General features: G+C 43.0%; 1 protein-coding gene across 1 annotated transcript in view; it reads right to left on the bottom strand.

Annotated features, from left to right (window-relative positions):
* USP3 (ubiquitin specific peptidase 3) overlaps positions 1-21,507 on the bottom strand; it is a 206,842-nt gene that overhangs the window by 181,407 nt on the left and 3,928 nt on the right. The window lies entirely within an intron of this gene.

Consider the following 21,507-nt stretch of genomic DNA (forward strand, 5'->3'; position numbering starts at 1 on the left):
GGCTTATACTGTCTGGTCAAATACAGTTAATAAAAAACAGACACTAAGATGTTTTTAAACGTCAAGTTAGCCAAGTTAGTAATTGCTTGCCCACAATAGGAGAGCAAACTGTATTCCAGGATCAAAAGCAATTGATTTTCTACTTTTCAGAGCAGCTAGAATTCCCGAGACTTCACTCTACCAGGTGAGTGTGCGGACAACCTTAGAAACCGAATGATCTCATCATCACAGCTCATGCCAGACACTAGCTGGGGGCATCGCTCCAGCTTGACGAGGGTGTGATTTAACTTGTCTTGCCTGAAAAGAAAGGAAGAGCTGAAACCCATGCTGAGGAGCCACGCAATCCGCTAAAATATCAAACCACGCCACCTGTGGAGAGTCTTCAAAGGCTGGTGAGGTTCAGGGGATGTGACTCATGCCAGAAATCACAGTTATCACGCCTTACACTCGTGTAGCATTTCGTGGTTTCCACAGGGTTGCGGTAGACAGGATTTCCCATCAGCCTAGCATGGAGACAGAGTGGTGCTCGCCACACGGAGCACCCAGGGGTGGAACCCTCGGCATTCCCCAAACTCCCATTGGGAGAGCATTTGGAGACAATGACGCCGGCTACCGGGGCTGGACAGAGGACAGTGCTCGGTAAGTGCCCATCAGATGCTGCTGGGACTCAGCTGTGCCATTCTCTGCAAGACCCCTAAGCAGTGGGGAAGTCACGATGCCTCCGGGGAAACCCTGGACCCCTGAGTGCAGCCCCTCCCATCAAGGCCTAGGTAACGGGGAAGCTATTGCGCTTGTGCCCATGGATATGGGGTTTTGTCTCTCCTCTGCCTGCCCTGGAGGAACAGACGCTCCTCACACATGTGGGCGTCTGGAGACCCACGTTTTGAGCCACAGATGTCTGAAAGGGAGCACGGGGCTGCATATCTAGGAGGAGGAAATGGTCCCGGACGTGTGGTACCTCTCAGGGCTTGGGGCCAGATGCTCTACAACCTCTGATGCACTCAGAAGAGGTGCAGAGGCAGGCAGCTGGCCAAAGTAATCCAAAAGATCACACTACCATTTATGGAGGGCCTCCACACGCTAATCACTCCATATACATTATCTCATTTCATCCTCGGAACACCTTGTGTTGGTTTCATTATTCCCATTTCACAGATAAGGAATATGAGGCTTAGTGGGGTGAAGAAATCTCCCAAAGGTATGCAGCTGGAAGTGGTGGAACCAAGAGCTTTCTGTCAAAAAGTCGGCTTACAGAAAGTCAGAAGTGCAGCACTTGGGTCGAGGATGCTCCCAGGGTGTTGTCTAGGGAAACTTATTTTCCCATCGGAGACTTTCATATTTCCAAGCAATATCACTTAAGATCCCACTGAACTCACTTTGAGGCAACTGTCCTGCATCACAGCCTAACCTGGTGTGGCTTACTTCCAGTCTGGGGCTCCTGGTCCAGGGCCTTCTCCACATCTTCCGGAAGCTTCCCTGTGGTTACCAAGACTGAGCCTGGGGAAGGGCCTGGTGCTGTCAGCTTTTGCCTCTTTCAGCAGCACATGGGACTCCAGCTGGGAATGAGCCAGGAGAAATGTGATTCTTGGCTATCAGCTGGCTATCAGCTCTGGGGGGCAGAAACACTCCCCTGGGACTTCGCAGCTCTCGGGAAGCAAGGCCTAGGGGTTTTCCCAAAGGGCCACATCCATCTCCTCTATAGTTCTACTGTGGGCTGCCTCGCTTTTTCCTGGTAGAGGAGGAAAGACACTGTAGATGCCTCCCTCCCAGTCCTGTGGTTTTTAACCCTCTCGGTCAACAGAGAGAACACATCCCTGAGCGGGCCAAGGTGGGGAGTGCAGAACTGGGGGTCCAGTGCCCGGGGCTGATGCTGGGTCCTGGGCTGGTTCAGAAGAACAGAGGGCAAATCGGAAGTAGGCTGAGCCGTGCCGACAGTGAGGGTCTGATGGCACCTGAGGAGGGGAGGGGCCCCGGTTCCGGGAGTGTGAAACGGAAGGTGGAGGGGAGGCAGGTGGGCAGGAGCCGTGGGAACCAGCAGGCGCCAGGTGGACAAAAAGCGAGGGGGCAAGACTTAGAGGCGACAGGGGCACGTGGAGCTGGTAGTTCTGGTTGCTGGGCCTGTGGACTCATCAGAGGTAAAGGAGAGAGACAGCCTGTCCCAATTGTTCGCTCCTATGAGGCACATTGTCCAAGTTAAACTAAAAATCCTATAGGACTCAAAACAAGCTTTTGCACACGCTGGCCTCCACTTTCCTTTCTGGCCTCACCTCCACCAGTTCTCTTTTTGGTCCACCCTATGCCTCAGTCAAAAAGTCTGTGTTCCTTGGCACGAGGCTCTCTCCTACCTCAACACCTGAGTAAGCCGTTTGCTGCCCTCAAAGTGCCTGCTCACCAGTGCTCTGCCTGTAGAACTCCTGATCATCTCACCTGAACAGGCAAGTCATGTAAGAGTTACAGCCAGGAAGGATAGGGAAACATAGTTAACAGAGAAATGAGAATTAAAATTTATTACGAGGGGCATCCCTGGTGGCACAGTGGTTGAGAATCTGCCTGCCAATGCAGGGGACACAGGTTCGAGCCCTGGTCTGGGAAGATCCCACATGCCGCGGAGCAACTAAGCCCGTGAGCCACAACTACTGAGCCTGCGCGTCAGGAGCCTGTGCTCCGCAACAAGAGCGGCCGCGATAGTGAGAGGCCCGCGCATCGCGATGAAGAGTGGCCCCCAGTCGCCGCAACTAGAGAAAGCCCTCGCACAGAAACAAAGACCCAACACAGCAAAAATGAATAAATAAATTAATAAACTCCTACCCCCAACATCAAAAAAAAAAATTTATTACGAGGCATCATGGCATAGCTATGACATTAGCAGATTACAAAAAGCAAAAACAAAACAAAACGAGAAATCACCCAACATTGTCACACTTTTGATGAAACAAGTACATCTACTGCTGGTGACGGTGTAAATGGGTCCAACTTTTTTGGGGGGGGAGAACAATGGAGCAATATATTTCAAAGGAGATAGAAATGTTCAAGCCGGTTTACCCCCATCAATCCTACCTTGCAGAGCTAAACTAAAGAAAGTGATACCAAAAAAGAAAAAAAGCTACATGCATAATAAAGATTCCCCTTACACCATAACTGTTAACTGTGAAGAAACTGGAGAAATAGCACAAGTATCCCACACCAGGGGACTGTAAAGGAAATTACACTCACCACCAGATGGAAAGTATGATGAAAACTATTAGCAAAAGGAAATGCTTATCACATAATGCTTATGAGAGCACAAAATGGTACTGTGAAGATACTATAAAAATCACATAAAGGTATGAATAAGGATGTGTAAAGGAACACAGAGAAAGGAAAATCACTACTCATTAGAGTATTATTTTTATTGGAATGTTGTTGATGTAATAAAAATCTCCTATAGAAAATGCTGGGACTTCCCTGGTGGCACAGTGGTTAAGAATCCACCTGCCAATGCAGGGGACACGGGTTCGAGCCCTAGTCCCAGAAGATCCCACATGCTGCAGAGCAACTAAGCCCGTGCACCACAACTACTGAGCCTGCGCTCTAGAGCTCGCAAGCCACAACTACTGAGCCCGCGCGCCACAACTACTGAAGCCCACACACCTAGAGCCCGTGCTCCACGACAAGAGAAGCCACCGCAATGAGAAGCCTGTGCACCGCAAGGAAGAGTAGCCCTCGCTCGCTACAACTAGAGGAAGCCCGCACGCAGCAAAGAAAACCTAATGCAGTCAAAAAGAAATTTATGGAAAACAAAGAGTGTGATGTTTAAAAAAAAAAAAGAGAAAGAAAATGCTACCCTTCCTTCAAAATCCCTGATTCACCTTGTCCCCACCTGGTGTGTGATCCTTACTACATTATACCCTGAATGTAATTATTACAGTATACTAGTTTTAGCCCCCTTTGGACCATAAACTCTTAAGGGGCAAGGACTATGATTTACTTTTTTGTCTCACCTGAGCACTTATATTTGCCTGGCATGTACTAAACGTTCAATAAATATTAAGTGAATTCAACCACTGCTAAAGATTATATTTGTTTAAAATTAAAATGCAGCAGATCATTCCTCCACTCTCTTGTCTCCTGGCAAAAAACACTCAGATGAATAGATATCTATATTATTTTTAAAGGCTTCCTGGGAAGGAAAATGCACATTTGAAAAGTTAGCATTTTATATTTGGAGTGAAACATAGATGCAGCAATAGAGGCAACACTTGAAAATCTACTGAGGCTCTTAAGGCAACAAGATGTTTAAAAATTGAAGCCATACTGAGGTTTGCCACTTGGGGCCAGGTGGATCCTGGCCAGGAGGACGATTCACCACTCCCGCTGGGAGCCCCAAAGTTGCTGTGCTTAAATCAGGTCCAGTCTCATATGAGCTTAAATGTTAGGACTGGCCAGGAGACAGGAAATGGGACAAACTAGCTGGAGCTTATCCCTCCCGAAGAGAATAACAGGAATTTACTGAGGAAGTATTTTTATAAGTACCCAGGCTTTATTGAGTGCCAGGCACGCTGTGTGCAATTCCTTAGGCTCCCATTTTACAGATAAAAACTTGAAGTTCAGGGACATTATCTGACTCATCCAAGGTCAAACAGCTAGTGAGGGCAAGACCCCAAAGCAGCCACAGGCTCTTAACATTCCCTACCCAGCATGCCTTGCAACTCACTCTGAACAGCCCCATTTTTGTGTGTGTCTGTGTGTTTAATTTTTTTTAACATCTTTATTGGAGTATAATTGCTTTACAATGGTGTGTTACTTTCTGCTTTATAACAAAGTGAATCAGTTACACATATACATATGTTTTCATATCTCTTCCCTCTTGCGTCTCCCTCCCTCCCACCCTCCCTATCCCACCCCTCTAGGTGGTCACAAAGCACTGAGCTGATCTCCCTGTGCTATGCGGCTGCTTCCCACTAGCTATCTGTTTTACATTTGGTAGTGTATATATGTCCATGCCACTCTCTCGCTTCATCCCAGCTTACCCCTCCCCTTCCCTGTGTCCTCAAGTCCATTCTCTACATCTGTGTCTTTATTCCTGTCCTGCCCCTAGGTTCTTCAGAACCATTTTTTTTTTTTTAGATTCCATATATATGTGTTAGCATATGGTATTTTTCTCTTTCTTACTTCACTCTGTATGACAGACTCTAGGTCCATCCACCTCACTACAAATAACTCAATTTCATTTCTTTTTATGGCTGAGTAATATTCCATTGTATATATGTGCCACATCTTCTTTATCCATTCATCCGATGATGGACACTTAGGTTGCTTCCATGTCCTGGCTATTGTAAATAGAGCTGCAATGAACATTGTGGTACATGACTCCTTTTGAATTATGGTTTTCTCAGGGTATATGCCAAGTAGTGGGATTGCTGGATCATATGGTAATTCTAGTTTTAGTTTTTTAATGAACCTCCATACTGTTCTCCATAGTGGCTGTATCAATTTACATTACCACCAACAGTGCAAGAGGGTTCCCTTTTCTCCACACCCTCTCCAGCATTTGTTATTTGTAGATTTTTTGATGATGGCCATTCTGACTGGTGTGAAGTGATAGCTCATTGTAGTTTTGATTTGCATTTGTCTAATGATTAATGATGTTGAGCATTCTTTCATGTGTTTGTTGGCAATCTGTATATCTTCTTTGGAGAAATGTCTGTTTAGTCCTTCTGCCCATTTTTGGATTGGGTTGTTTTTTTGATATTGAGCTGCATGAGCTGCTTGTAAATTCTGGAGATTAATCCTTTGTCAGTTGCTTCATTTGCAAATATTTTCTCCCATTCTGAGGGTTGTCTCTTCATCTTTTTTATGGTTTCCTTTGTGAACAGCCCCATTTTGGCTGTTTGTCCAGGTCAGTAAAGTCTCAGGGTTTTCCTTTTTCTTTTCTTTTTTTCCTCATTTTTAGAAGGCCAGTTTCCAGGATTGTGGTGAGGAGGGAGTGGGTAGATTCTTGCACAGTGGGTAGATATCTTACAGATATCTCCCTTTCTTGCAGCCTGCAAATCAGACTATTTTTACCTCGCTTACGTTTTTTCTCATTTTCATCCTGACTCACTCACTGAGCCCGTGATTCTACTCCATGCTCTTTGAATTGCGGTGGTCATCAGTCATTTTCTCCTTAAGAAAATCACATACTACCTGTTATCAGTGACTTTCCTGATGCCTGAGTGTATAAATCGTTTCTGGGACATGTTTCTTTAGCCGACTGCAGTCTCACATATTGAGGACAGGGTTTGGGGATTAAAACAGCAGTTGTTCCAGGACAGTTTCTTCCAAAATTATATGAATATTCTTTTTTCTTGGAAGTAAAGCTTTTTCACAAATTGCACTTCTTAGCATTTACTATCCTCCTACTCTCACTGTGTTCCCTTTCCTCTTTTTCTTCCATGCATTTTGTTTGTGGTGCAAAACTGCCATTTTTTTTCAGTCTCTCTTAATGCGAGTAACAATAACATCTGATGTAATATCCAGCTAACCTCGGACAGAGGCAGAACCCCCTCCACCTGCTTTCCTGTTAGAACTGCCTCCTGTTTTGCTCACTTCTATTCTTCTTAGCTTTATTTTGTGCCCTTCAAATTGTCTTCCTAAAACACAAAATTCCACATCAACTAAAAATTAATTGAGAAATAGATGGTACTTAGTAAGTCCCAAACTACAGAATCTCACCCATTCTCGTCGTCTGGGGCTTATACGGTTAAAACATTAAGTGGTAACAGATGTTCCCTGCTGGAGACTCAATTTCCAGGACTGTGTTTTATCATTCCCTCTAAAAGACAGTCAGGTTTTCCCCTTTTATTCTTGCATTTAAAAAAAGAGCATTATCTAGGTTTAAAAAGAGTGAAAAGTCTGCATTTGGAAGAACAGTTTAGTGATAGATGCTTTTTCTTTCAACCAGTTAAGGGAAATTGTGGAAATTTAGGCTATGTTTTCTAGGTTTGCTGTATATTATGTATATTTCAATATTAAATGAATATCTTAATATATGTGTGTGGTGGATGCAATCTGACCACAGATTCTTTGCACCTCCTCCCACCAAGAAGCAGAATCTATTTTCCTACCCTTTGAATGTAGGCTGGACTTATGACTTGCTCTGACCAGTAACAGCTGGCTGAACTGGCATCCTGTGAGTTCAGGGGCAAGGAACTAAAGAGGACTTGCAGTTTCTGCCTTTGTCACTTGGAATGCTGTCCTGAGACTGTCATATAAAGAAGCCAGTCGACCCTGCTGCAGGGTGAGAAGGAGAACCCAACACCAACTCTGTCTTCCCAACATAGAGCTCCAGAGAGCCTTTCATTAGAAACTGACCCCTGCAGGCCCCATGGAGCTAAAGTGTAAACCTTTGCTCTTTTAGGGGAACCATGATTCCGCCCGAGGTCAGGCTGGCACCATAGAAGTCCACAGTGGGAAAGAACCACAAACCAACTCCCCTGGGTGGCATGGTCCGGGCGGCGCTTTATTTAGATGAACGCACACAGAGATGCTACAGTTCGGTCTAGGCATGTGATTATATGGTTTGGATGCCATGTGGCCTTACGGGAAGTCAAGAATGCTGTGAATCCCAGCTCGCACCAATGTGCCCTGCCTCAATTTCCCTTTCTCTCAAACTGGCAGCACAGCTGTCACTTATCTTGTAGGTATGATCGTTCTATCCTTGTCCTCAAATCCCTTTCCAAAGAACCCCGAGTCTCTACTGTAAATGCTACATAAATCCAAGTTTTGAAGTACCTTTGGGCTGAAACCAATTTTCAAGTCAGGCAAGATCTCAGGCTCCACCCTCTTTTCTTCCTTGAAGATCCCTTGGTGCGAAGGAGGTCGTGCGACCATGATTAGCCCGGGAGAGCCAAGGAAAAGGGAGAGAAAGGGTAACTTTCATTTTGTTCATCAAGACCTTATTGAAGAGAGGTGGGCGAGTGGACCCTGGAAAGGAGGCTCAAAGGCTGTTAGCGTCTTCCATCCCTTTGGAGGTGGGCACCAAAGGGACAGGCTCTCAGTGATGGGTGGGAAGGAAAAGGATGGCTCTCTTTCTGATATAAATCTCTATCAACGGTCAGGAGGGGACACTTGTCAGGGCATTCTGATTCTTGGCAAATTATCACTGGACATAAATCTAAATTTAACACAGGGCTCTGCCCCCTGCATTATCTCTTTAAAGAGACACATCACCACCCAAACCCTGCAGGCTCATTCAGAAACTACCTTCTCTGAGATCTCATTTTCCTGGACTATTTTGGTTTGATCCTCTTGGTGTCGTGACATTTTCAGACATTATTTTTAATTTCAAAAGTAATTTAGAATTCAATTTAATAAGTTCTGAACACACACTTACAAATCTTGTAAAAAATCAAATACTATAAAAGGGCATTCGACAAAAAGTAAATGTCCATTCCATCCCAGCCAAATGCCAATCTGTAACTAGATTCCTGTGTATTTCAAAGCCATTTTATACTTAAAATGTATATTTTTTCAGGCATTAAAAAATTGTACTTTTTACTTTTAAAGCTACTTGAACTCAAGACAAGGCAGAAAGGTAGACACCTGTGGATTAAAAAAGAAGAAAAAAAGGTCTGAGGTATAATTGTTTTAAATACTGTGTTGATGTGTTGAGTTTAAAAATATTTTGATGTGTCCCAAGGCATGGAAAACAAGATGCTGTGAATCACTCACTGCCCCAAATAAACTGTCCAATGTGATTATATATTTTTGTGTTTACTTGGCAAGGTCACCTCGACAAGTTTATATAATAATATACAGAAAACAGAAAGTCACCAAATAAAGTGGAGTGAGCAGGAAGGACGGGAGAGGAGAAGAACGCAGACTGTTCTTCTACTTAGAGAAGAGGTGCTGAGAAGGAAAAGAGACGAGAGACTGGAGAGGTAGGTCAGCCAAGCCCTGGGCCAGTGCTTTCCTAGAGGATTTTCTGCAATGCTGGACATGATCATGTTCTGCAATGTCCAATAGGGCAGCCACTGGTGCCTCTGAGCAGTTGAAATGTGACTAGCATGACTGGGAGATTGGATTTTTCATTTCATCTAGTTCATTTGAATTTAAATAGCCACATGGGTTAGTGGTCACCAGAGTAGACAGTGCAACATTCTTGAGGCATCAAATGAACACAGAGAAAAGAGAATGAAAAAGAGGTAGAGAATAAAGGAGGGGAAACTAAAAGCAGATGAGAAAAGAAGGAAGGGAAAGAGAGAGGAGGAGTCTTGCCAGAGGAGAAGGAGAAGGGAAGAGCGAAAAAGAAAAGGACAAGTACAAGAAGCAGGGGAAGATGGAAAAAAGGGTAAGATGTCATGGAAAGGTAGACAGCTCAGAACAACTGTCTTAAGTGACAATAAGTAACCCTGTACTACTGGAAGGACCCCCCTGCTACTACCACCTCTGGCATTTATTCTGAGGTCTCTGCAACGGCACCACTGGAACGGCCTCTGGAGAGTTAAATTCTGCAGCAACCTCCTACCTGCACTGACCTTGGGAGGCCTGGGGGCCTCAACTACCTAATCTGTGAAGGGTGCAGGGGTCCAAGGGCTCCTTCACCCTAACTTGTAAAATAAAATACTTTACTCCAAGGAAAACCCACAGTTTTGATACACCACTAGGTGTCACCATTAACCAAAATGAGTTTTTATTTTATTTTTTTGCCCTGCAAAATATGGTGAAAGTTTCTTCTCTCAATCTATATCTGATCTACACAATTTATTTGGCTATTTTCTCACTCTGTCACACCAAAAGCAAAATGGTTTGTGCTCTGGGAGCCCACTAAAGAGGGATACTCATTCTAATTTGTTATATATACATTTTTTCTTTCCAGCTAAAACTCTGCTAAATGCCACAAGCACGAGGTGTATGCACACGTGCACGCTCAGTTGCCTGCTTGCTCATTCATTCATTAAACATTTACTATGTGCCAAGTAGGGGGTCTCATGTACAGCTGCGTAGGTGGTATACTGCACAACTCTGGTGGGGCGCTGCTCACATAGATGTCAATGTGATTGCCTGAAGAGTTCAGCCCAGAGGCTCTGCAAGATTTTGGTCTGGGTTCAGGGACAAGAGGATGGTCCGTGCTGTTCCCTTCCTCTCTGTTTTCTCTCTTAGGAAAGAATGTTAGTCTAAAATCTTCTTTGTAACTAGAAGTATCTGTGCCCCATATACATTTTGAGAGTTAAACATACCACATGTAGCTCTTTATCTTCCAGCCTCATAAAAACTAAACTTTCATTCCTTTTCAGAAAAGTTATACCCCTCACAGAGCATATTTTACGACTAAAGAAATGTACTGGGAAAATCAAGGCATGGCCTTTGCCCTTGAGAAATTCAAGAAGAGGTTTGATCACACCTAAGATATAAAATCATATCCTTAAGATCTGTATATCTCAACCTGAACTTCGACTAGAAGAGGGTGGCAGCAACTGAACATGAACCTAGGGACCAGGACCTCGAGATCGAGCCTGATTAGGCAGGCGTTCTTGGGTAATAGGCCTCTTAAGTTTTGCTGTGTCACAAACCACCTGGAACCTAAGTGGCTTAAAATAGCAAACACTTATTATTTCTCATGATTCCATAAGCCATTTGGACAGTTAATCTGATCGACGTTGGTGTGGTGGATCTCTGAGGTCTGTAGGTGGCTTATCTGGAGTTGGCTGGCCTCACTCACATATCAGGAGATTGATAGGCTGGTTGGTCAAGGGGGAGTCAGTTGGGATGACCCAACTCTGCTCTGTATGATCGCTCATCCTCCAGCAGGCTAACCCAGGCTTCGCATGGTGGTCTCACCATGGTGGTCTCAGGGTACCCAAGGGCAGTAAGAGAGGGCAAACTCCAATATGCAAGCACTTAAAATTTTCTGCTCATGTCATATTTGCTCTTGTTTCATTGGCCAAAGCAAGTTACATGGCCAAGTCTGAGTCAGTGGGAAAGGTGTGACTCAAGAGGGTGGATCCAGGGAGGTATGAACAAATTGAGGGCCAGTGCTGCAAAAATCTACTGAAGAAAATTAATTTCTCTTTATCTCAGTTTTCACCAAAATGATAATAATACCTCCTTTACCCATTGCCCAGGGATGCAAAAGGAATAAACACACAAAAGAAACTGCTATATATCATTCAAAGAAAAGGAACAATATAAACATTATTAATTTTACTTCAGTTTCTTCATTTACCTTTCTCATGTCTCCTCTATAACATGACTAATCTATCCCACTTATTGGAAATTCCTATTGAAAGTAAAGGTACTATTTTAAAAATAAATTTCCATTTGTGTCATAACCTTCCCCTGTAAATAGGTACATTTCAAGGGCTGTGTGTAAGGATACCTACCTAACAGTGTAAGTAGGAGTATTATTCAGGAACAGAGACCCAGGAATGTCTGTCCTCATGCTAACTTCCACAATTGCCCCTATATGTTAGACTTTGCAGGTACGTTTTATTCTAAATAGTTGCTCAGTGCTGCACAGGTTGAACACCTGTTAGTATAGCACTCAAATGATTTATTAGGTAATAAATAAGTCATTAGAGAATGACTAAGGGTTTACGGTGTCTGTTCTCATTCCTATTTGCATGTTGCTGAGTATTACTGAAGGTAACAACACCTTTGCAAATTCACATTGAATCCTACTGGTGCCAAGACTGGGCAAGAGCATTACTTCACCCTTACAAATGACTTCTTTTTCCTATAATTTGTGGCCTCTATAATTTAATTTGATGAATAAAAATTTATTGAGCATCTACTACGTGTAAAGAACTGCTGCAGAGATAGAGAGGAATCAAACACAGTCCTTGCCCTCCTGGAGGTCACTATCTAATGGGACAGTTAGATAACTAACAACAAACTATAAGGCAAGTCTGACACAGAAGTGCTATGGGGGGCGCTAGGGAAGAAATGATGCACCCCCGTGGGATGAACTTGAGAAGACTTCATAAGAATGATGAGCCTTGATCAATGAGTAGGATTTCTCAACGTGGAGAAAGGATAAGAAAACTCTATGTATGGTAAACAGATTAGGTTTAAAGTACACCTGTTCAGGAAAAAGAGGTCACCCAGAGTGGTTTGAATGTGGGATAAGTTGTGTAAGTGGAAAAGGAGGTAAGGCCAGCTTGTCAAGATCTTTGAATGCTTTTATTAAAGAGCTTACAGTGAGGGTCTTCAACGGCTTCTGATTAAAGCATTCTCATGATCATAGTTATTTTAGAAGTATCACTCTGGCTTCTGGATCCTGACAAAATGGCAACCCATTTTAGGCTACTGGCTATTTCCTTCAACCCAGCTACGGAGTACCTCAGAAATGGGGCCGTTGTTGGATCTGAGTATCTAATGCAATAACTGTGAGAAGCCTCTAGAAGGACAGCAAATAGTTGGGTTCCAATATGTGTGTCTGTGACAGCAGTTTACAGAGGAAGGGGAAAGACGCCACAGGTGGGGAAGCTTTTATCTTGGGATCTTTTTCTTTCCCTCACATTTTCATGGGCAGATTATTGTCTACCCCAATTCCACTACAAGACAAAACAGAATGATTAGTCCTGTTTGCCAACAGAAGACGGAGCCTGTGGCTACCTTAGGGCAGGCTTAACCCATGGGGATAGGGAGGAGATAATAGTGCAGACAGCTACCTTAGGGCAGGCTTAATCCATGGGGATAGGGAGGAGATAATAGTGCAGACAGCCCCATGTTCCCTCTAAGAACAGGAGCTGCTACAACTCAACAGAGTACTGGAGGTCTTGGCCAACGTGATAAGACATGAAGAAGAAGCAATATGTGTAAGGATTTGAAAGGAAGTGACAAAACTGTCATTATTTATAGCTTATCTGATTACCTATGTGGAAAACTTCACAGAATTAATAGAAAAACTTTTAGAACTACTACTTATTGTCTGCAAGGATGTCAGGAACAAGATCTCCTTACAAAAATCAGTAGCATTCTTCTACATCAGCAATACTCGACCAGAAAATATAATAGAAAATAAGACACCTTTCACAAGAGCAACGAACCTATAAAGTACCTAAAAATGTACTATATCTGGAGAAAACCATATTTCAAAAAGACACATGTGTCCCTATGTTCATTGCAGCACTCTGTACAACAGCCAAGACATGGAAGCAACCTAAATGCCCATCAACAGATGAATGGATAAAGAAGATGGGGTACATATATACAATGGAATATTACTCAGCCATAAAAAAGAATGAAATAATGCCATTTGCCGCAACATGGATGGATCTAGAGATTATCATTCTAAGTGTAGTAAATCAGAGAAAGACAGGTGACATATATCGCTTATATGTGGAATCTAAAAAATGACACAAATGAACTTATTTATAAAACAGAAACAGACACAGACTTAGGAAACAAACTTCTGGTTACCAAAGGGGAAAGGTGGTGGGGGCAGGGATAAATTAGAAGGTTGGGATTAACATATACACACTACTATATGTAAAATAAACAACAGGGACCTAACTGTATAGCACAGGGAACTTTACTCAATACTCTGTAATAACCTACATGGGAAAAGAATCTGAAAAAATATGTATAACTGAATCACTTTGCTGTACACCTGAAACTAACACAACACTGTAAATCAACTATACTCCAATATAAAATAAAAATTTAATAAAACTACAAAGTACCTAAAAATTAACTTAAAAGGCTCAAAATAAATTTTTAGAGAGAAATATAAAACTATTAAAGGACATAATATAAGACTTGAATAAGCAAAGAGGTGGTGCCATGGTGGTGGGCAAGACCCCTTAACATGTAAAGATATCAATTTTCCCAAAGTTAATATAAAAATTCAAGGCAATTTCAATACACTTCCAACAAATATTTTGAGGGAATGAAAAAGCATATTCCAAAATTTATGTGGAAGAATAAAACCAAAGTCCACAATTAGTTGAGTCTATATTGAGAAAAGAGCAAAGAGAAAGGACTTGTCCCACTCTGCTCCAATGCCGTGTAACAAAATGCCATGGTCCTGGTGCAAAAACATGCAAATAGACCAAGGGCCAGAAAGTGCTCAGAAACGTATACGTGTGTGTTTATGCATTTGGCTGAGTGTACCTGATGTATGGAAAAGAACACACCACAAATCAGTGGGGTCAGGATAAGTTGCTTAGTAGATAGTGCAGGGAAAACTGGTTCACTAGATGGAGAAGAACTAAGCTGAATCTCTAACACCATAAACAAAGGTGAATTTCAGAGGCATTAAAGATATGAATGTGAAAGGCAACCCTACAAAACAAATAAATAGAAATATATATTTTTTTTGCGGTACGCGGGCCTGTCACTGCTGTAGCCTCTTCCGTTGCGGAGCACAGGCTCCGGACGTGCAGGCTCGGCGGCCATGGCTCACGGGCCCAGCTGCTCCGCGGCATGTGGGATCTTCCCGGACCGGGGCATGAACCCGTGTCCCCGGCATCGGCAGGTGGACTCTCAACCACTGCGCCACCAGGGAAGCCCAAATAGAAATATTTATAGGAGAATATATTTATGATCTTTAAAGTGGGGAAGGGTTTTTAAAAAAAAAAAAACAAGACCTAAAAAGTACAACCATAGGCCAAAGAAAAAATTGAGGGATTTGACTATTTTAAAATTAATGATAGCATATATGTGAAACCTAGAAAACTGGTACAGATGAACTGGTTTGCAGGGCAGAAAGTGAGACACAGATGTAGAGAACAAACGTATGGACACCAAGGGGGGAAAGCAGCAACGGGTGGGGTTGGTGGTGTGATGAATTGGGAGATTGGGATTGACATGTATACACTGATGTGTATAAAATGGATGACTAATAAAAGCGTGCTGTATAAAAAAATAAAATAAAATTCAAAAGAAAAAAACCACCAAACATAGCTTTTTCTCCTTTCATAGATTTATTCTCTATAGCTAGCTAACATAATTTATTTTTGTATTTAGTATGTTCAGATATCATATACCATAGTATCTTTATTAAATTCTTCCTAATATTTTCTAACTTTTCATGTGAAATAATATTGATATGTGGGATATTATATAGATTACAGTATCTTTGCATATGTATACACATTATTATTTGTAAAAATAAAAGCATGTGTACATGTAAAAAAATTAATGATAATGATAAGGATGGGTATCATTATCAAAATCAACTGACGGGTGAAAAACTGGGAAAAAAATTGACACTTCTAAAACCAGCAAGGGATTCTTACCTAGAACATATAAGAAAGTTCTACAGTCAATCAGAAAAAGACAGAGAACCCAGTAGAAAAATGGGCAAAGGCTATGAATATGTGACTCACACAAGAAAATCCACTAGCTTTGCTCAACCCCACTAGTTATTAGATAAATGCTCAATCCCACTAGTTGTTAGATAAATGCTCAATCTCACTAGCTAACAGATAAATGAAAATTAAAACAATAGAAAGAGGACTTCCTTGGTGGCGCAGTGGTTAAGAATCCACATGCCAATGCAGGAAACATGGGTTCGAGCCCTGCTCTGGTAAGATCCCACAGGCCACGGAGCAACTAAGCCCGTGCACCACAACTACTGAGCCTGCGCTCTAGAGCCCACGAGCCACAAGTACTGAGCCCACGCACCACAACTACTGAAGCCCACACACCTAGAGCCCATGCTACACAACAAGAGAAGCCACCGCAATGAGAAGCCCGCACACCGCAAGGAAGAGTAGCCCCCGCTCGCCACTAGAGAAAGCCCGTGTGCAGCAAAAAAAGACCCAATGCAGCCAAAAATAAATGAATAAAATAAATTTAAAATAATAATTGGTGTTTTCAGAACAACAAAAAATGTGAGTGCTTATTGCATATTGCATACTATGCTTAAGATGTTTATACCCGTTAGCTCATTCACAACTCTATAAAAGAGACCATTATGCTCCATTTTATTGATTAGGAAACTGAAGCTTAGAGAAGTTAAGTTCTTGCCCAAGGTCACAAAGCTTCTACAAACTCAAATCTTCTGATTCCGTAGCCCTACTATGTATTAGATACCATGCCACAGCCTTCATTTTCTTATAATCCTCACAAGTTTTCTCCATGAGATAGGCTTATTATCTTCTTACAAATGTGGAAAGTGAGGCTCAGAGCACGTAGATGACAGGTCCAACCTCTCTCAGCCAGTAAGTGGTAGAGTGCGATGCAGACCCCAAGTCTGTGCTCTTCTCACAATACACACCTGCACATCTCTGCTACTGCTCAGATGATCCTTCAGGCTACCAGTTCAAATTGTACCTATAGATCAAAAGAATCTGAAGAGATGTCTTAACCTACTGCAGTGTATGGACCTTGTTTGGAGCCCATTTCAAACAAATGGATAGTAAAACCACCAAGAAGACAATAAGAAGAATGAGATACTGAGAAACTATTATTGGTTTTTGTGAGTGATGGTAACATCATGATTACCTTTTAAAGAAGGGAGTCCTGGGGGAGGGGGCGGGAACTATGTATGCACACACAACATGGATAAATCTCAAGAGGATTAGGCTAAGTAAAAGCCACCACACATAAAAGACACATATCGTATGACTCCATAGGTAAAATCCTAAAAAAGTTTAATAATCTATAGTGACAGAAAACAGCTCACTGGTTCTCGGGGTGTTTGGAGTGGGTCGGTACTACAGGCTGAGGGATTAAAAAGGGGCACAAGAAATCTTTGGGGCTATCAGAAATGTTCTTTATCTTGATTGTGATGATGGTTTCATGGATATACACATAGGTCAAAACTCCAAATTAAGACATTTTAAATATGTATTGTTTACTGTATGCCAAGTATATCTCAATAAAGCTGCTGAAAAATTTAAAAATTATTTTAAAAAAAGAAGTCCTTTTTAAAAGCAAAATACATACAGGTAAAATAATACCATTGTTCTCGAAGTGTGGTCCCTGGATCTGCAGCGTCAGTATCACCTGGAAACTTGTTAGAAATACAAATTCTCAACCCCACCCTAGAACTGCTGAATCAGAAACTCTGGGGGTGGGGCTCAGCAATCTGTTTTAACAAGTCTCCCAGGGGACTCTGATGCTAGCTCAAGTTTGACAACCACTTAAATAATGTGATGTCTTGGATTTGTCTCAAAATAACCCGGGGAAGGGGGTGATGGGTTGGTGGGGGTAGAGATGAAACAAAGTGGGTCATGAGTTGATCATTGTTGGAGCTGGGTGATAGCTACGTGGGGACTCATTATAACTACACTCCCTACCTTTTTTCTTTTCAACTCTTTTTTTAAAAAAATTTATTTACTTATTTGGTTGGACTGGGTCTTTAGTTGCGGCTCGAGGGCTCGTTAGTTGCGGCATGCATGTGGGATCTAGTTCCCTGACCAGGGATTGAACCCTGGCCCCCTGCATGGGAGTGTGGAGTCTTAACCACTGCACCACCAGGGAAGTCCCTCTCTACTTTTATATATATTTGTAAGTTTGCCATAATAAAAAGTTTTCAAAAATCCAAAGTGTTGGGCTTCCCTGGTGGCGCAGTGGTTGAGAGTCCGCCTGCCGATGCAGGGGACACGGGTTTGTGCCCCGGTCCGGGAAGATCCCACGTGCCGCGGAGTGGCCGGCCCGTGAGCCATGGCTGCTGAGCCTGTGCGTCTGGAGCCTGTGCTCCGCAACGGGAGAGGCCACAGCAGTGAGAGGCCCACGTACCGAAAAAAAAAAAAAATCCAAAGTGTTTTCCACAGTGTCTCTTCACTGCTCTCCCCTTGCTCCTCTTGGTCCCTTCTTTTGCAGCTCTCGTCCATCTGAAACATTCCCTCCGCCTGGTCTCCTTGCTCTCCTCATAAGCCTCAAGATGTTGTTGATGTTAAAAAAAATTTTAAGACCATGCAGGAATGTGGAAAAATCCTTATGACCTACTGTTAGTTTCCAAAAACGTAGTATACAAAATACAGTATATTTACTTGGTAGTAACTTGGTAAATATTTTTTGTTGACACGGACGAGAACAAAAGTGGAACGTACAAGAATGAAGTTATTGTCAGGTGGGATGGAGTAGTGGGCAATTCTTTTCCTTTACGAATTCCCCCTAAAGAGCTTTGTATATAAAAATCACTTGGCTGAGATGTTTCCAGGTTCTAGTTCAATGTTTAAAGTTCCATTTCCAGGAACTTTAAAGGGAAGGGAGGAGGGCCAAGACAGGGGTAGGGAATTAAGAGGCCCAAATGTAGTAATGCATAAAATAAATAAGCTACAAGGATATATTGTACAGCACAGGGAATACTGCCAGGATTTTATAACAAATTTAAATGGAGTACTGAATTACTCTGTTATACACCTGAAACTAATATAATATTGTAACTCAATACTTCAATTAAAAAAAAAATGTTCCATTTCCAGTCTTGCCTGGCATGCTTCGTGCAGCATCAGACTCTGTACTGAGGCTTCACAAGACCACCCTGTTGCTCAGCCCCCGGTGGAAGCCCACGCACCTTCTTTCACTTCCCTGCATCTCCCCTTTTGTCTGGACACTGGCTACGAGTTAGCACTCTTCCTTCTATAACTTTGCTCTCTTCCCCACTTCTTACCACTTCTCTTCTGCTGACAGCTAGTTACATGAGACCTATTATGATGGGATTTCTCTTATTCACCATCTCTGAATTGATTTCTTTCCTATGAAGTGGGCCTGTGTCAACTTGTTTGTTCTCTCAGAGGGTAGAATAAGCCCAGGGATGCTTCTTATAACAGACACATCTGTTGCCTGCACTAAAAACAAACAGCCAACTCAACAGTTACAGGCAAAGTACACTTTATAATCTTGGAGTTTAGTGTTCTTCTCAAACATCTCAAAAGAATTTTACAAATTCTCATTGGAATTAAGTACCACTTCATTTTATCATCAAGTCTCTATGATAAAAATGGAATGACTGAGGTATTGGAGGGATTTTCCCTTCCCATGCCCCCCAGTGGAAACCGAATTTGAAGAGCGAGCCCAAGTTTTTGAGTTTTCATTTTCTGATTCTTTGAACACCCTTTAAGGACTCTCTCTGTATCTTGTCATCATTTCTAACCGCCACAAAACCCTGTCGAGACAAGAAAACAGATATGTAATATCAAAGAGAAGTTTTGCATATCTGTGTTAAAAAAACTAGGATGCAGACAGAAGTAACCTAGTTATAATTTATTCCACTGCAAAGTGAGCCCCAAACTCTTATTTCAAGGATAAGAGACCAGGGGAGACCAATGCAAACTGAAATGCAAGCATCTGGGGGTTGTTTGCTAGTTTGTTGTGAAAGGAACTGAAAGGAGGGATAAGCTCATGCATTCCTGCAATTGCACGGAACTAGAGCATCCAAGCAAGCGGAAATTGGCAGCTTATTGCAATAGTACGTGGCATCTCTGAGCTCAGGAACACCTCCCAGCCCCAAGAGTCCAGTGATTGGGCATTTCCTGTGGCAGAGTGGTTCTGAGTCTACTGATTTAGAAAGCATCACTGCTTCAGTAGGGAGGTTGGCTTGTTATGACAAAAACTACATTCTTTGAGAGGCCAATGTGTAGAATTGCGGGGGACAGTGTTACTTGGAAATCACTCATTCTTTTCTTAGGGTTCACGGAATTTGGTGTGATTGCTCAAACCAGGGGGGCTGGTGGGGTTGCCCAAACTAGGAACTATGGGGTGACATAGTCCCCCTTCAGCCAATCAAGACCTTTCTACAGCAGAGAACTACATTTACATAGTGCTTGTTATGAGCCACTGCGCTAAGTTCTTCACGTGCCTAGCTCGTTATATTTATTCCTCCCCTCTCCTCTTTGCAGTATACTTCCTCTATGGCTTTCATCTCTTTAAAAGGTAGGAAACTGAGACTCAGAGAGGTTAAGTGACTTGCTCAAGGTCACAAAGGAAGTGAGTGGTGGAGCTGAGTTGCGAAGTCCAGTTTCATATGATGCCAAAGCTCTTTCCCCTCTACTATTTGGCCTCCCTAACCATTGGTGGAAGTTGTCAGAATCGATATGAAGACTATTTGCTTTAGGATGGCACCTGTGAGCTTGCTGCAATGTGGTCTGTGACCGCACTATGGTTTAAAACACAGGGTTGAGAGAGGACAGTGCTTCAGACTGAGAACAAGGAGAACAGGATCTGGACCAAACCTCTGAGGTTAGAGGAGAGTGGATCCAACCAGCAGGTGTGAAAGGATAGATGGATATGAGAAACCTTAAGCTATTATAGTCTAATGATATCTCCTAACCAGTCTTGGTGTCAGCTAACCATGGTTTTCAGAATAATTTACCTGGAAAGAGATAACACATATGGCACCAAGGTTTATTTTCACTTAAAATGCTAACTTTCCCTGTGCATAGGATTTTGATTTACTGTCATTTTTAATCAATCATGAAGAGGGCTTTATAAAAGTCCCGGTGACAAGCCATCATTCCCTACTCGACAGAAGAAGCAGTTGGAGTCTGTCGACAAGTAATTAGACCAGAGTCACAAGTTACCATGGAAACTGGTAGCAGGGGCTGGGTAAGAACTTACAGTCCCTGGTTGGAAACCAGATTTCATTTTCTTAAGTTAGTAAACCAAGACTGAGATCAAGACATCTTTCTTTTGTTTCAAGCCCACTCTCAGGAACATCTTGTGTATGTCAAGTGCTTTTGTTTTCCAAAGTACGTTCCCATACATGGTCTCATCCTACACTCACAACCCCGGGTGGGGTTAGACATCCTTATTTCAACGTTCAGATCAGAAAACTGAGGCATACACTGGGCCAGAGACTTGCTAAGGACCCAGAGCTGGTTCCTGGCAGAGCCACAAGTCTGGCCTTCTTTCCTGTGGGTCACATTGCCCTCCACCTGATCCTGTCTGAAACTGAGCACGGTAGCTAGGGTTCACACAGAGGTTATGACTCTGAGCCACAGCTGCAGAAGTGAAGAAGCAGATGTGAAGAAAAAGACAAAAGTGACTGTATTTTTTCAAAGACCTAGACTTTCACACGGGGATCAAGGGGTCCATGCACGTCTTGGCCTAGGGGTTCCCTCAGTCACCGCCCAGGCAAAGGAAACCCCTTGGTCTTTTCCTTCCTTCTTCCTTCCCTCTCCCCCACCTTCCCTCCATACGCCACCCTCCACCCCACGCCGGTCAAAGCAGAGCTCATTAATATAACAAAGAACTCCGTGGTTGGGCTCATATTCTCCTTTGCTGGAGAACATATCAAATCAAAGCTCTGTGGTGTCAGGTTCTTCGTATCCCATTTGGGAAGATGGTCTGCGCAGTGAGCGGAATGCAGGGGCCCTCAGCACCCCCTCCCCGTGGCATTCTGGGAGAAGGACACAGCCATGTCCCACGTGGAGCATTATGTGATTGCCAGAAGTGGTACACTGTGCCCCGGATCAACAAAAACAATCACAGCATCTGGAAAACTGGAGAATCCACATCTCAGAGGGCTCCGGAAACACAACGTCCCCGTTTGACGCATTTGTTAGGGCGGCCATGGAAAGAGCTTGCCTGGGCCTTGGAGACAGAGAATTATCTAGTTGACAATTCAGTCTCTGCTACTCAAGCCTCGTG

This window comes from Neophocaena asiaeorientalis, unplaced genomic scaffold (genome assembly GCF_003031525.2).
Source record: "Neophocaena asiaeorientalis asiaeorientalis breed wild unplaced genomic scaffold, Neophocaena_asiaeorientalis_V1.1 scaffold264, whole genome shotgun sequence".
NCBI classification, from domain to species: domain Eukaryota; kingdom Metazoa; phylum Chordata; class Mammalia; order Artiodactyla; family Phocoenidae; genus Neophocaena; species Neophocaena asiaeorientalis.